At 37.3% G+C, this 14,226-nt stretch overlaps 1 long non-coding RNA gene across 1 annotated transcript; it reads right to left on the minus strand.

The window, feature by feature from the left end:
* Positions 1–416: 416 nt before the first annotated feature.
* Positions 417–14,021, minus strand: LOC122201668. Its single transcript, XR_006194290.1, has 3 exons — positions 13,935–14,021; positions 4,824–4,912; positions 417–793 (listed from the first exon to the last, which is right to left on the minus strand). It is a non-coding gene; the product is annotated as an uncharacterized LOC122201668 (long non-coding RNA).
* Positions 14,022–14,226: the final 205 nt, after the last annotated feature.

Here is a 14,226-nt window from a genome sequence, read left to right on the forward strand (position 1 = left end):
TTTTTCAAATATTCTGTTTCTTTTTCACATATCTTGCTAGGACTCCCACAATGCATATGTTGGTCTACTTGATGGTATCTCACATGTTTCTTAGGCTCTATTCACTTTGCTTTAGTCTTCTTTTCTTTCTATTCCTCAGAATTCACACTTTTCATTGTCTTATCTTCACATTCATTGATTCTACCTCTACATGTTCGAATCTGCCTTTGAATCTCTTCAATTTTTTGTTCATATCAATCATTGCATTTCTGAGTTCCATAATTTCTTCTTGGTTTGTTTTATGTTTTTTATTACTTTATTGATATTTCAATATTGTTCATGCATCATTTTCTTGACTTTTTCCATGACTTCTTTTAGTTTTTTGAGTGTCTTTAAGATAATTGTTTAAAATATTTGTCTATTTCGGGGGTGTTGAGTTTGATAAGTAGTAGAGTCACCATCAAGTCTTTGAAGGACACTTTATGTTGGTTTATTTTTTTCCTTTGAATAGGCCAGGATTTCCTGTTGCCTTGAGATTTTAGGTTTTAAACTAGACATTTGAATCTAATAGTGTAGTAACTCTGGAAATCAGATCCCCCCCACTCCCATCTTCCCTAGGGTTTGCTGTGGGTTTTGTTTGTTTTATTGTTGTAGACTTTCTCTGAGTCTGTACTGAGGATCAGACTTAAGTGCAAACTTAGTATCTTCTCAGGTCTTTCTGAGCCTGTACTTTCCCATAGTCATGCACAACGTCTTTCTAATTTCCCCTGCATATGAAGAGGCTTTTGGATGTCCTAGTCTTCAATGTCTGGCTCTCAAAGGGAAAAAAGAGAAAAATGAAGATGGAGAAAAGATGCTAGTCCTTTAAATCTTATGGAAGTCACTTTAAATCCTATAGAAGGGAAAGGGGATTGCAAAAATGTTTGGAAGTTAAACAATAATGGCTGCCCTCTCTGTTGCAAGTCTGTGATCAGAAACAACAATTAGTTATCAGATTCCCAACATGTCTCCCATCCTGGCTACCACATGCTCTTTGCAAGCTGACTCCAAAAAAATGTGTGTAGTTTCCTGCCATAGGAGACAGAAAGCTATTAGTGTGCTAAGAGCTGAACCTGACCACATTTAACTGCAACTTTTCATTCAAGCTTTCCCCTGGAAGATGCAAGCCTTCAATATACTCCAGAATTCCAAACTAGTTACAGCAGACAGATTCTACCAGAGCAACTGTTGTCTAGGGGGGGAGATAGATTTCTGCTGCTTTCTACTACATCTTCCTAGAATTACCTCAGATAATTTTCTTAACATTCTTTTCATTTTCTTTTTTCTCAGATACTGAAAAAATATGTTAAAATATCCTATATTGTTTTCACATCTATCTACTTCACTTTTTATTTTTGTCAGTTTTTATTTTCCTAGGCAGGTTGAGTGATTGGCTTGATTCAGTCATGGACTAACTCAAATATGGGTAAGGTTGCCTGTCGGCTAGAGTTCTGTTTACCTCTAAATAATTTCCAATGCTGTAACTTCATCAACAGAGAATGCCATCCAATTTCAGACTGAGGATATCACTGGGGTTTTCCCTGCCACAGAGGTCTTAATGCTAAACCTTCAACTCTGAGTTTTGGAAACTTTTTGTTTTGTCCCTTAGCTTCCTGTCTCAAAAAACTTCTGAAATTGACAAACAATTTGAGGTGGAAACTGGCAGCCTGAAAACCCAATTCACTGCTCTTCTTTTCTCAGTAAAATTCTGGCTGTTCAACCCTTATTGTGTTGTTTTTACTGTTATTATCATATTCTCTGGAGCCTCTGATGAGTATTGAAAGTTATGCTAATTTAGTCACTTTTTTTCTAAAAAAATGTCTTTGATGTTTATTTTGAGAGAGACAGAGTGCAAGCAGGAGAGGGGCAGAGAGAGAGGGAGACAAAGAATCCAAAGCAGGCTCCAGGCTCTGAGCTGTCAGCACAGAGCCCAATGTGGGGCTTGAACCCATGAACAGGAGATCATGACCTGAGTCAAAGTCAGATCCTTAATCAACTGAGCCACCCAGGCACCCCTAGTCACTTCTTATTTCAAAGCCTTTGTCCAAACCTTGGGAAACTCAGTCTCTTGCCTTGTGCACAGAAGTAGCCAATGCTCTTATGGAAAAGTACCTGCAGGTTAGTTTACCTTTCTCCATGGAAATACCTTCTGCAGAATTTTCTGCCTTTAATTTTTGATGTTCCAACATGGCTATAATAGCACTTGAATCAAGAAAGACACTAGCTTTGAGTACACCTGTTGACATTTATGACCTAGCCACAGAAGCCATGCAGTGTCATTTCCTTTGGAGTTTATTGATTAAGGCATTTAAGTAGATCCATCCAGTTTATGGGGGAGGAAACATAGATCTACCTCTCAATGGAAAAGTAGGAGTTTGGATAAAAATTTGTGCAGCTACCTTTCAAAATTACATTCTGCAATATCTAGGTTATTAGGATCATTAATTGACTGGGTAATGATCCCCAGAGAGCTGGTAAACACAATTTCTGGGTGTTCCTGTGAGTGTGTCTCCAAAAGAGATCGGCATTTGAATCAGCAGACTTAGTAAAGATTTCCTTCACCAATGTGAGTGAGCATCATACAAACCCTTGAGTGCTTGAACAAAACAAAAAGGTGAGAGAAGGGTAAATTTTCTCTCTCTGCTAGAGCTGAGATGTCTATATTTTTCTGCCCTCATAGATGGGTGTTCCTGGTTCTTAAGGCTTCAGACTCAGACCAGTACTTATGACATCAGCTCCCCTGGTTCTCAACCTATCAGACTTGGACTGAACTATACCACTGGCTTTCCTGGTTCTGCAGTTTGCAGATGGCAAATCCTAGGACTTCTCAGCCTCCATCTTTGTGTGAGTCAATTCCTATAATAAATCTTTCTATATTTATATTTATCTATATCCATAGCTATTGGCTATGTGGAATATGATCTTTCTACACAAATCAAGTAAAAACTGACTTACCAATTGAGAATATATCCCTTTAAAATGGAAGTAAAAACACAAGTTTCCAATCTTTAATTTAAAAACTCAAGGTAAAACAATGTTAAGAGATATGTGGCCACAAGATTCCCTTTGGCTCTAGGGAGACTATAATTCACCAAAATGTTTATATTCCTGAGATGATTTATTTATACTCTGTCTCTGAAGTTTCCCTATTGTCTGGAAAAATAGTTCCTCTTGTTGACAAATAAAAGGAACAGTAGCCAGAGCTAATAAACCTTATGTAAATGGCTCTGAGTAGATATTAGCTATAGGTTATGCCTTGTCACATGACCATTAGCCTAGTCATAGCTTACTACTTATGGACCAGGTTTTGGTTAGAAATTTCTATCCTCAGCAGCCAATGGACTTATATATGTGATGTTAGCTAGTCTTTTGTGAATGCATGTGTGTGTGTGTGTGTGTGTGTGTGTGTGTGTGTGCGCGTGTATGTATGTCTTAAATTGTAGAATTTCATCTATTACTCTCCTTACCCCAGTCAGAATAATGAGAGAGAAATAGTCATTATGAGGTGAAAATGGTATTTCATGAATCAAAATCTACATTATATCTATCCCTTCAAACCATCAAACCCCTTCTTGCTTAGGCTGCTACTTCTCTCCACCTCTCTGTACTTTTCCTTCAGAGTTGCCTTTGAGATTAACTATTTCTTCCTGCTTCAATTTATTTTCTAGTTCTACAAAGTTTATATGACCCTCCTACCCCTCATATAATTCCTTTTTTCTTTCTTGTTTGAAATCCTGATGGTATTTGCTTTCTGTAAAAAATAGCTGTCATTTAATTGAGGTTAATGTTATAATAAAAACTTTCAACTATTAGGTTTACTTGTAGCAGATTTACAGGTAAACTAGTTTCATGTTATGTATTATTCCATTTAATTAAATTGTTTTTTTAAGTTTATTTATTTATTTTGAGAGAGAGGGACAGACAGGCAGCACACAAGCAGGGGAGGGGCAGAGGAAGGGGAAGAGAAAATCCCAAGCAGGCTCCACACTGTCGGCTCAGACCCCAATCCAGGGCTCAAACTCATGAACCGTGAGATCATGACCTGAGCTAAAATCAAGAGTCAGATGCTCAACCGACTGAACCACCCAGGTGCCCCTAATTAAACTGTTTTAAAACATGGATTTTGTTATCCACATGTAAAGATAGAAATTCCAAATGGTATTTTTCTATACCCTTGGAGTAAAAATGGCTATCCAAATGATAAAGATTAAAAGGTTCATCTGGCTAGCAAGAGACTTGGAAAGAATAGCCAAAAATCTAAGAGGTGACAGTGCTTAGATCTAACACAAGACCCGGAATAGTGCTTGTTCCCAGTAGCCAGACTGGAAATCCTGATGATCCGCAAGACACTGGGGAGAGTTATACAGTGGGGTGCTTCTGTAGTGAAGAATAATCATCCCTAGACTGACACTGCTTTAGTTTTACTTAACAAATCATGAAACCAATTCTAAAAGAATCAAACTACTTCTAAGTAACTTAACTACACCCCAAAACAAAGCTCAACACTTTTAGGCATACGAAACATCCAGGACTCCAACAAGGTAAGATTTACAATGTCTGGTATCCAGCAAAAGTTTACCAGGCATACAAGGAAAATAAGATCAATAACAAGAGGACACATTAGTCTATTTAACCCAGTGTGGATATTGGAATTCACAGTGAAATACATTAAACCAGTTAATAAAAATGATTTCCACTTTTGGTTTTAAGTACAATATGTAAAGACCTTGGAAGTTGCCTTTCATGTCCCGAGAACAAGTAAAAACTGAACAAACTAATTATCAATGATTTTTCTTGAAACTTACAGAGAGGTGAAGTAGCAGGAGAAGCTGCTTCTGAAGAGCAGGGCAAATATGGAGCACAGCCAAGTTCATCTCATCCTGAGCAGAAGCCACTGGAACAATAAACAGGTAGGAAACCTTACATGATAATTTTGTCAAGTTTATGATAAACCAGTGTCAGAAACTCTTCAGGGCTGCAGTCTTAGGGAGGCACCATACTTCGAATGGTTTTCACCTCCAGTAAAACACAATTTCCCATTGTGAAGAGCCAAGAACAATCCCCCATGGCTCTGGCAGGAGGAGGGTAAAGTAACCAACTTGAATTATGCCTAGAGTGTTGTCCAGAGCAAAAGTCTATTCTAAAGAAAACTTTACCCAGCCCCAGCCCCACTAGTTTTCCTGACTCACACTTGTGGAGGACCCAGGGACCCAGGACCGCTATAGACTGACATGTACACATAACAGAGTGTTTCACCTCTCCCACACCTTAGCATCATTTCCACAAGCTTCTAGTATAATAGAATAATAGCGGATTACAGACAGAGAGAAATTATGCCAGGAAGAGATAGTCATCTGTGCAAAGGAATAAAAAGCACCAGAAATGGTAACTACACACAAAATTTGTTTCTTATTCTTTGAATAGACTCTTTAAAAATAACCATAGGGGACACATGCATGGCTCAGTCGGTTAGGCATCTGACTTTGGCTCTGGTCATGATCTCACATGAGTTCGAGCCCCTCGTTGGGCTCTTTGTTGACAGATCAGAGCCTGGAGCTCTGGGATCTGGGAGTCTGTCTCCCTCTCCCTCTGCCCCTCCCCTGCTCATGCTCTGTCTCTCTCTTTCTCTCTCTCAAAAATAAATAAACATTGGGGCGCCTGGGTGGCTTGGTCGGTAAAGCATCCAACTTCGGCTCAGGTCATGATCTCACCGTCCGTGAGATCGAGCCCCGTGTCGGGCTCTGTGCTGACAGCTCAGAGCCTGGAGCCTGTTTCAGATTCTGTGTCTCCCTCTCTCTGACCCTCCCCCGTTCATGCTCTGTCTCTCTCTGTCTCAAAAATAAATAAACGTTAAAAAAAAATTTAGGGGCACCTGGGTGGCTCAGTCAGTTAAGCGGCCGACTTCAGCTCAGGTCATGATCTCACTGCCCGTTGAGTTCAAGCCCCGCGTCGGGCTCTGTGCGTGCAGCTCAGAGCCTGGAGCCTGTTTCAGATCCTGTGTCTCCCTCTCTCTGACCCTCTCCTGTTCATGCTCTGTCTCTCTCTGTCTCAAAAATAAATAAACGTTAAAAAATTTTTTTTTTAATTTAAATAAATAAATAAATAAATAAATAAACATTAAAATTTTTTTAAAAAAATAACCATGGAATGTAAAACATGTGTAAAAAATAAATATAAGGCAATAATAGTACAGAAGTCTGCATGGGAGAAATAAAAATAAACTATTTTAAGACACTTATAATGCATATGAAGTATGATATCACTTGCAAGTAGACTGGCAATTTAAATGTGTATACTATAAAACATAAAGAAGAACTAAAATAATAAAGAGTAGGAGCTAACTCACTGGTGAAGTAGAGAAAATGGAAAAATAAAAAAAATCCAATTAATGCAAAAGAAGACAAAAAAGGAAGGAAGGAAGACAAAAAAGAGATTGAGCCAACAATATATATAATAAACAATACATTCGAGTGTAACTTTAACAGTAACATGTTAACTATAGCTTATTAAAAGATCAAGATTTATAGGCTTGATAAAAGTGTAAAGCCAAACTATGTACTGCTTATTAAAAAAAAAAAAAAATCTTAGGTCGCCCTGGTGGCTCAGTTGGTTAAGCATCCGACTTCAGCTCAGGTCATGATCTCACGGTTTGTGGGTTCAAGCCCCAGGCTCTGTGCTGACAGCTTGGAACCTGGAGCCTGCTTCAGATTCTGTCTCCATCTCTCTCTGCCCCTTCTGCACTCGTGCTCTCTCTCTCTCTCTTAAATGTAAATAAAACATTAAAAAAGGGTTTTTTTTTTATTCTTCCCACAAAGAAACTTTAAGGCCCAGCTGTCTTCATTGGCTAATTCTACATAACATCTCAGGTAGAAATAATAAAAGTTCCACACAAACTCATCTAGACAATTAAAGAGAAGCAAAATCATTCCTAACTCATTATATGATACTAACATTACTTTGATACTAAGACTAGACAAAAACATTAGAAGCAAACTACAGGTTGATATCCTTCAAGAACATAGATGCTAATATTTCATATAAGAGTTGGGCAAGTGGAACCCAATGATACATAAATATAATAAAATATCATGATGAAGTGGGATTTATCCCAGAAATTTATGATTCGTTTAATATCCAAAAACTAATCAATGTGATATTGGAACACAACCACTAATTTGTGTGTTGTGTCTACCATATTTCACACGACAATGGTGGAACTGAGCAGCTTGGAAGAAACATTACAGCGTGCAAAGTCTAATATCTCATATATGGTCCTATCAAGGATAGGTCTATGTTGAAATTCTGAGCATCTACAAAAAGGCTACTAGAACTAATTAGTGAATTTAGCAAGGGATCAGGATACAAGATCACTGTACAAAAATTTCCATATATTGGGGCACCTGGGTGGCTTAGTTGGTTGTGTCCAACTTTGGCTCAGGTCATGATCTTGCCATTAGTGAGTTTGAGCCCCACGTTGGGCTCTGTGCTGACAGCTCAGAGCCTGGAGCCTGCTTCGGATTCTGTGTCTCCCTCTTTCTCCCCCCCTCCCCCATTCACACTCTGTCCCTCTCTCCCTTTCAAAACTAAATAAACATTAAAAAATTGTTTTTAATTTCCTTATATCAGCAATAAAAAATTGGAAATTGAGGGATGCCTGGGCGGTCCAGTCAGTTAAGCATCTGTCTCTTAATGTCCACTCAGGTCATGATCTCACCATTCGTGGCATGGAGCCCCACATTGGGCTCTGAGTGACAGCACAGAGCCTGCTTGGGATTCTCTCTCTCCCTCTCTCTGTCCTTCCCTTGCTCGTGCTCTCTCTATCTCAAAAATAAATAAGTAAACTTAAAAAAAAATCATAAATTGAAATTTTGAATGTATAATAACTAATAACATGAGAGTATGAATGACTTAGGAATAAGTCTGATAAAAAGATACGAAAAACCTGTAGACTAAAAGTAGCAAAACATTGTTGTGACATATTAAGAAGACCTAAATAAATGAGAAGTGTACTGTATTCATGCTTGTGTAAATATCAAGTGTTACAAAGATGGATACTCTCTCTAAACTGATTCTTAGCTTCGATGCAAATCTACTCAAAATCGAAAGACACATTTTTTGAAAAACTTGACATATTGGTTGTAAAATTTATATGGGTATACAAAGGAGTTCAAAATGCCAAACAACTCTGAAGAAGAACAAAGTTGGGTTGTTGCGAAAAGACTTTAATGTATAGAGAGAGCTTCAGCTCTTGCTTTGCCCATAGCTGTTACTAGCGGTGTCTGCATGACAGCGTTGGGTAATTTAAATAAAGCAAAAGCCAACATTGCAGAGCCTTGAAACTGCACCAGTCAGGAACATTCTTCTCTGGAATATTGGGCAAGAAGGTCCAAGCCATCATCTATGTTTTGGGGTGTACTTAATATAACTGGCCCAAGAGGAAAAGCAGAGCTAAATATATGTATATGTGAAATCAATATATTAGTTGGTCCTGTATGCGGATTTTCCTGTTTTTATGTCAAACTAACTAGAAAATAAAATGGATGGGTCACCTTAGTCTATGTTCAGATTACCTTGGTGTCTTTGTGGCCAACACTTGTGAATACAGAAGGAGGGACCAGAAGTACCCAATACATGTGCATACCGCTGGATATAAGAATAAGAGTTATTCAGAAAAAATAATAACTAATGTCTAAAGTCCACCAGTTCAGGAAAAAGATGAAACTTTAAACAAATAGTTGGAATTTTAAACAAATGGAACATACAAACAAAGAGGAGAAGATTGGCTAAAATACAGAAAGAAAAACCCAAGACTGTAAATTTAGATTGTTCACAGGACACAGACTTGACAGAGTATATATAAAGAAGAGTGAGAAAAAAATTTTTTTCTGCAATGTTATTTACAGAGAGTAACTTTGCTAAATTTATCACAAAAAAAAGAAAGAAATTGGTCGTATTCTATTAATACTGGTGCCAGAAGACTGACATAATTATTCTGCCTTCCTCCTTATGTAGAAAGAGGGACGGATTTTTATCCACATTTTGATGCATACAACAGACTTCATAGACTAAAGAATATGCAACATGCTCACTGCTTGTTTGGGGAATTCGTTACTGCTCTAGAACAATGTTTATTTAAGTTATGAACTTTACCCTTGAAACGCTTGCTGCCAGAAAGTTTGCCTCTAGAGATCAAGCCCTAACTTTTTCTGCATGTTGGCAATGACAGCAGGAACACTAACAATAACAAAAGTGGGTAATTTTTGTGAGGGTTATGTCTAGATAGTGAATGCAGAAAATATGAAGAAGGTTATAGAATATTGATATAAAGAACAACCTCAACTCTGTGTTTCAAAGAGCAGTTCTGTAAAATTAGAGCTGTCAGGGTAAATGAATTGTCCAACAAATGAAAAACAGTTGTGCATGAAACATGAACTAGCAAATAAATTTCACCAATCTCTTTGACAGTTTTAATAGAGCCATCAATTTACATTTGTGACACAGTATTATATAAAGTAAGTAAAACAGACATGACCATATATTTGATGCACAATTGGAGAGAGAAAATTCTGCTTTGTATAGAATTCATTTTTCTGGATAGAGAAGTTATCATTTCACATTTATCTTGGCATCATCAGAATATATAAGATATTTTATACATCTGGGATTTCAGGTATGTTACCAATACATTTTGATTTGCAGATAGGTATTGATGGTCACCATTTTTATGACCAAGTCTCATTCATCTTTGCCTTGCAAATTGCACCATTCTACTTTGAAAATATCCCAAGTACATTCCTTTCCCACCCCTTCTGCACCGCAGAATGATAAAATGGAGTCAAAACAGATGTATTAGGAGTGTGATCTAAAACTATTAATTTATAAAGTTAAATTAAAAGTCCTAATTTGATTTGGCCCAAACCGAAGAAAATTTTTATATATAACCCATTTTTCCTCTCTTCATATATTTTCCTTCTCCATAAGTGTTTCTTTTCTTTCTGAAAAACCTAAACCATGAGTAGTCACATCATCAAACCTGCTCTTAGGAATTATCAATTAATTGTTCACTAAATGCATATTTAGCTAATTATTATCCTCTTATAGTGTTTATTATGATTGCATATTGAAATATGTTATCTCTCTCTCTGATATTTACAGTTTTGCTCTTATGAGTAATGTAAAACCCTGTAACACAAGACCCTGAAGACAGAGGGAAATTATAGAGGATTATTACTTTGTAAAGACAAATCGGATTGTCAGAACTTTGTTGTTTCCTTATCATTTCTACCCACTAGCCTTGGTTTCCATTACTGGAGCTATGTGTTAGTCAAGACAATTTCAAATTATTCTCTAAATGATATTAAAGGGGAAAAAAACCTGTCTTATTTAAAATAAACAAGTTGACTTCTGTTCCACAGACAATTGGCTGCAGACCCCAAATAACAAAGAAATACAGAAGCAAAATTTCAAAGTAAGGTGAGTGATAACAATCAGTGCTTTCAGTTTAACTCTGAGAGCCTAATCTCTGACTTTCTTCGATAATGTTTACTTATTTTTGAGACAGAGAGAGGCAGAGTGTGAGTGGGGAGGGGCAGAGAGAGGGAGACAGAATGTGAAGCAGGGTCCAGGCTCTGAGCTGTCAGCCCCCACATGGGGCTCGGGCCCACGAACCATGAGATCATGACCTGAGCTGAAGTCAGTCGCTTAACTGACTGAGCCACCCAGGCGTGCCTGATTTCACTTCTATATACCTACATTTTCTCTTTGCCCATGACATAAGACCAAAAATAGGGGGAAAACGTGTGCTCTGCAGCATTGCCCCATCTGGCTTCAGTGATCTCTCTTGAATTGTGACTAATCCAAGAGCACAGCTACATCCTTAAACAGACCTCTAATCCTGACGTTTTAAGTAATTCTGGTTAGCAATAAATTTCCAGATTCTGCCCTTCACACACAGACACACAGACACACACGCGCCTGTTCACACACGCACACTAAGCCATGCAAAGAAAACTATGGAGTTGCTGGGTCAGGATATTGTTCTGTTTGGCACCTAATTAACTGAACACTGCTGGGATTCACTTTGGAAATGAAATCTCTAATTTTAGCAAAAGAGAAAGAAAAGAGAAACGAAAAAAATCAGGTTATTAACCGGGAACCAGCTCTTGAAATTAATTTCTGGTAGCACAGACTTTCAGCTCAATCTAATAGTAAGTAAGTAAGTAAATAAGTAACTAACTAACTAGCTAAATAAATAAATAAATAAATAAAACTAATAAAAGGAATTTGGGTGTTTTACTCTTTACCTCCTTGACTGAGAATGTGAGCCATCCCACACAACCTAAAGCAGAGTGGGAATAAATCAGTCAGCAGAGCACAAACTTAATCTTTTGGCAGCTAAACAGGAGCCAAGGGAAGGCAGTGCTTCCTTGCATAAAAATTTCCTCATATGCGTGATGGACCAAAGCAATTCACACAGAATGAATATAAATTCTCCTTCCCATTAGCATGTGGAGCTGTTTTCCCACCACCATACTAACCAAAAATCTCAATTGAGTTTTCATATGCCCATATGACATATTGTCCAGTTTTCTTACCACTGGACAATGTGTCTAAAGACTTCCATAATCATTCTCATAAATTTCAGAACTCACCATGGACATAACTTTTAGTTTTGATATAATCCGCATAAAGTTAGAAGACCAATCTTCCTCATTATTCTGAATACTGGATTTCTACTGATAAAATTATATATGTTAACTTGGTGTCAGCTAAGTCAGCTTCGTTTGACTCATCAATTTACTTAAATAAATTGTAAGTACCCTTTGTACATAACATGTTGGTAGGTGAATTCATTCTATGATTCAATAGTTCATTTGTTGACCTTCAGTGCAAAATGTATTTGTATACTCCCAAAATGTATGGGACATCCTCAGCCCTTTCCTCCAGGTTACTGGGATAATTTTTTTTAATAAATTAGTCTAAATAAATAGAAAATAAAAACAAACAAAAAACCAACTTAGAAGAGGCAGCCATTAATATAATAGCTAGTAATGGAGATATTTTTTAGCAATAAGAAACATATATATTCTTTATTAAATGAATGAAATAGTTGACTACTCATGGGGAAAGAAAAGTAGCGATAGTCCTAGCTCAAAACGCACAGTATGCATTTCAGGTAGATTAAATATATGAACACTAAGAAAATTTAAAAGTATACTTTAAAATATAATAAAGAATGCCTTCCATGCATAAATGGCCTTCCACCAAGGGCAGAAACTATGAAGGTAACAGATATGGCATTGTATTGATTCATCATAAAGACAAAATTAACACCAAATGATAAATTGAATTACATATTTGCAACATAGATATATTCATGAGATTAATTCATTTAAAATAAAAAAGAGCTTACAAATTAATACATAGATGATTCAAAAAAGAATAGAGGGTCAATATATGTAATTATTATATAATATATATATATATATATATATATATATATGCATGATATTATTGTAAGATATACCATAGCTTACAATCACTAATAATAAAAGACATTTAAATCACAACAGAAATATAATGAATATTTTAACCTATTGAATGACTCTGTCATCCTTAAATGACTATTGATAATACTTCATATTCTTTTTTATTTTTATTTTTTTAATGTCTATTTATTTTTGAAAGAAAGAGACAAAGTGTGAGCAAGAGAGGGGCAGAGAGAGAAGGAGACACAGAATTCAAAGCAGACTCGAGGTCCTGAGCTGTCAGCACAGAGCCAAATGCGGGGCTCAAATCCAAGAACTGTGAGACCATGACCTGAGCTGAAGTCGTACGCTTAACCAACTGAACCACCCAAGTGCCCCAATACTTGGTATTCTTAAGGGTTTATGGAAACAGATGCTCTCATACTTAGTGTGCCAGCATGAACACTGGTACAAGTTGTCTAGTTTTTAACGGTGAGCATTGAAAATGTCAGCAAATGACTGCTGAAGTGGCATTAAATAAACAACAAATTCATAAATGATAATAATAAGCAGCTATTGAGTTATGATACACATACATTCTCAATATAGGTTTGGGTGTGCTCTATACACGAATGTCTTCAATTAATTAGGTTTAAAATATTATAAAATAACTTTATTTTCCTACCCACTGTCTGGAAAGTAGCAAACCCCATAGCTTTTCTGATCACTTCTAAATACAAATAGTCTCTTCAGGTATTAAAAATTAAGCAATGTTATCATATCACAGATTCGTTCTATTATGCACATTCATAAATTTTCTCCCTTCTCAGCTCAGTTCAGAAGTTACCAGTTAGGAAGGGTGGTGTTCATTGTTCCAAAGTCGCAATCTGGAATTGGAGTCTTCTGTGTATTGAAATAAATTTCTACTTCCTTCTTAAAGCAATTTTGAGGATTCTTCAAAGCCCTGTGACTGAGAATCTTTCTATTGCACTTCCTGAGGTCAACAACATTTCTTATCCAGGGCTACTTATGATTTTACGCTCAGCTGCTGGCTTCCAAGGGTCCGTCCCATACACACACACACACACACACACACACACACGTGCACATGCATACTGCTGGGATCATGGTTCACCACCAAATAACTGTTTTGTTTAGGACTTTTCAAGATATTAAAGTCTTGCACCCCTCTGAGGTATCCACAGAAAGCACTTGGGTCAAAAATTAACTTGCCTAGCACCTAAAATTAGAACAAATATTGAGGGGAATGAATAAGACAGATCTAACAAACCATGTCAGATATACCTCCCCCAAAAAGCAGATTCCCCTTAAAGTCAGAGATGTCTGTTTTTCACTTAGAATCCAGCCGAGTTATAAAGAGCCCCAGCTGAAAAACGTGTCTTCCTGGGGGGACCTAAGCTTGACTCTGTGTTTTGCTGGGCAACTTACTTTGGGACTTTTGTAGGACAGCAGAAGTTCCGACACAGGAACTTTGAGAAGACGTGACAGAAGTCCCTTCACCTTTTGAATTGTCATGGAGTCTGTCAAAGAAACGAAACACGCTCAGTTCCCTTGAAGGACAGTTCCATACAAAATGAGCTCAAGTGACAAGCCCACAGTTGCAGTGACTCACCGTGTCCGTTCACCAGCATAGATCAGGGAAAGGCGCACCTGCCCCGGGGTGGCAGGAGCTGAGTCCCCAACACTTACTGGACATTTGGGAAGCTGTGGGAAACGGAGC

Source organism: Panthera leo, chromosome D2 (genome assembly GCF_018350215.1).
Source record: "Panthera leo isolate Ple1 chromosome D2, P.leo_Ple1_pat1.1, whole genome shotgun sequence".
Classification (NCBI taxonomy): domain Eukaryota; kingdom Metazoa; phylum Chordata; class Mammalia; order Carnivora; family Felidae; genus Panthera; species Panthera leo.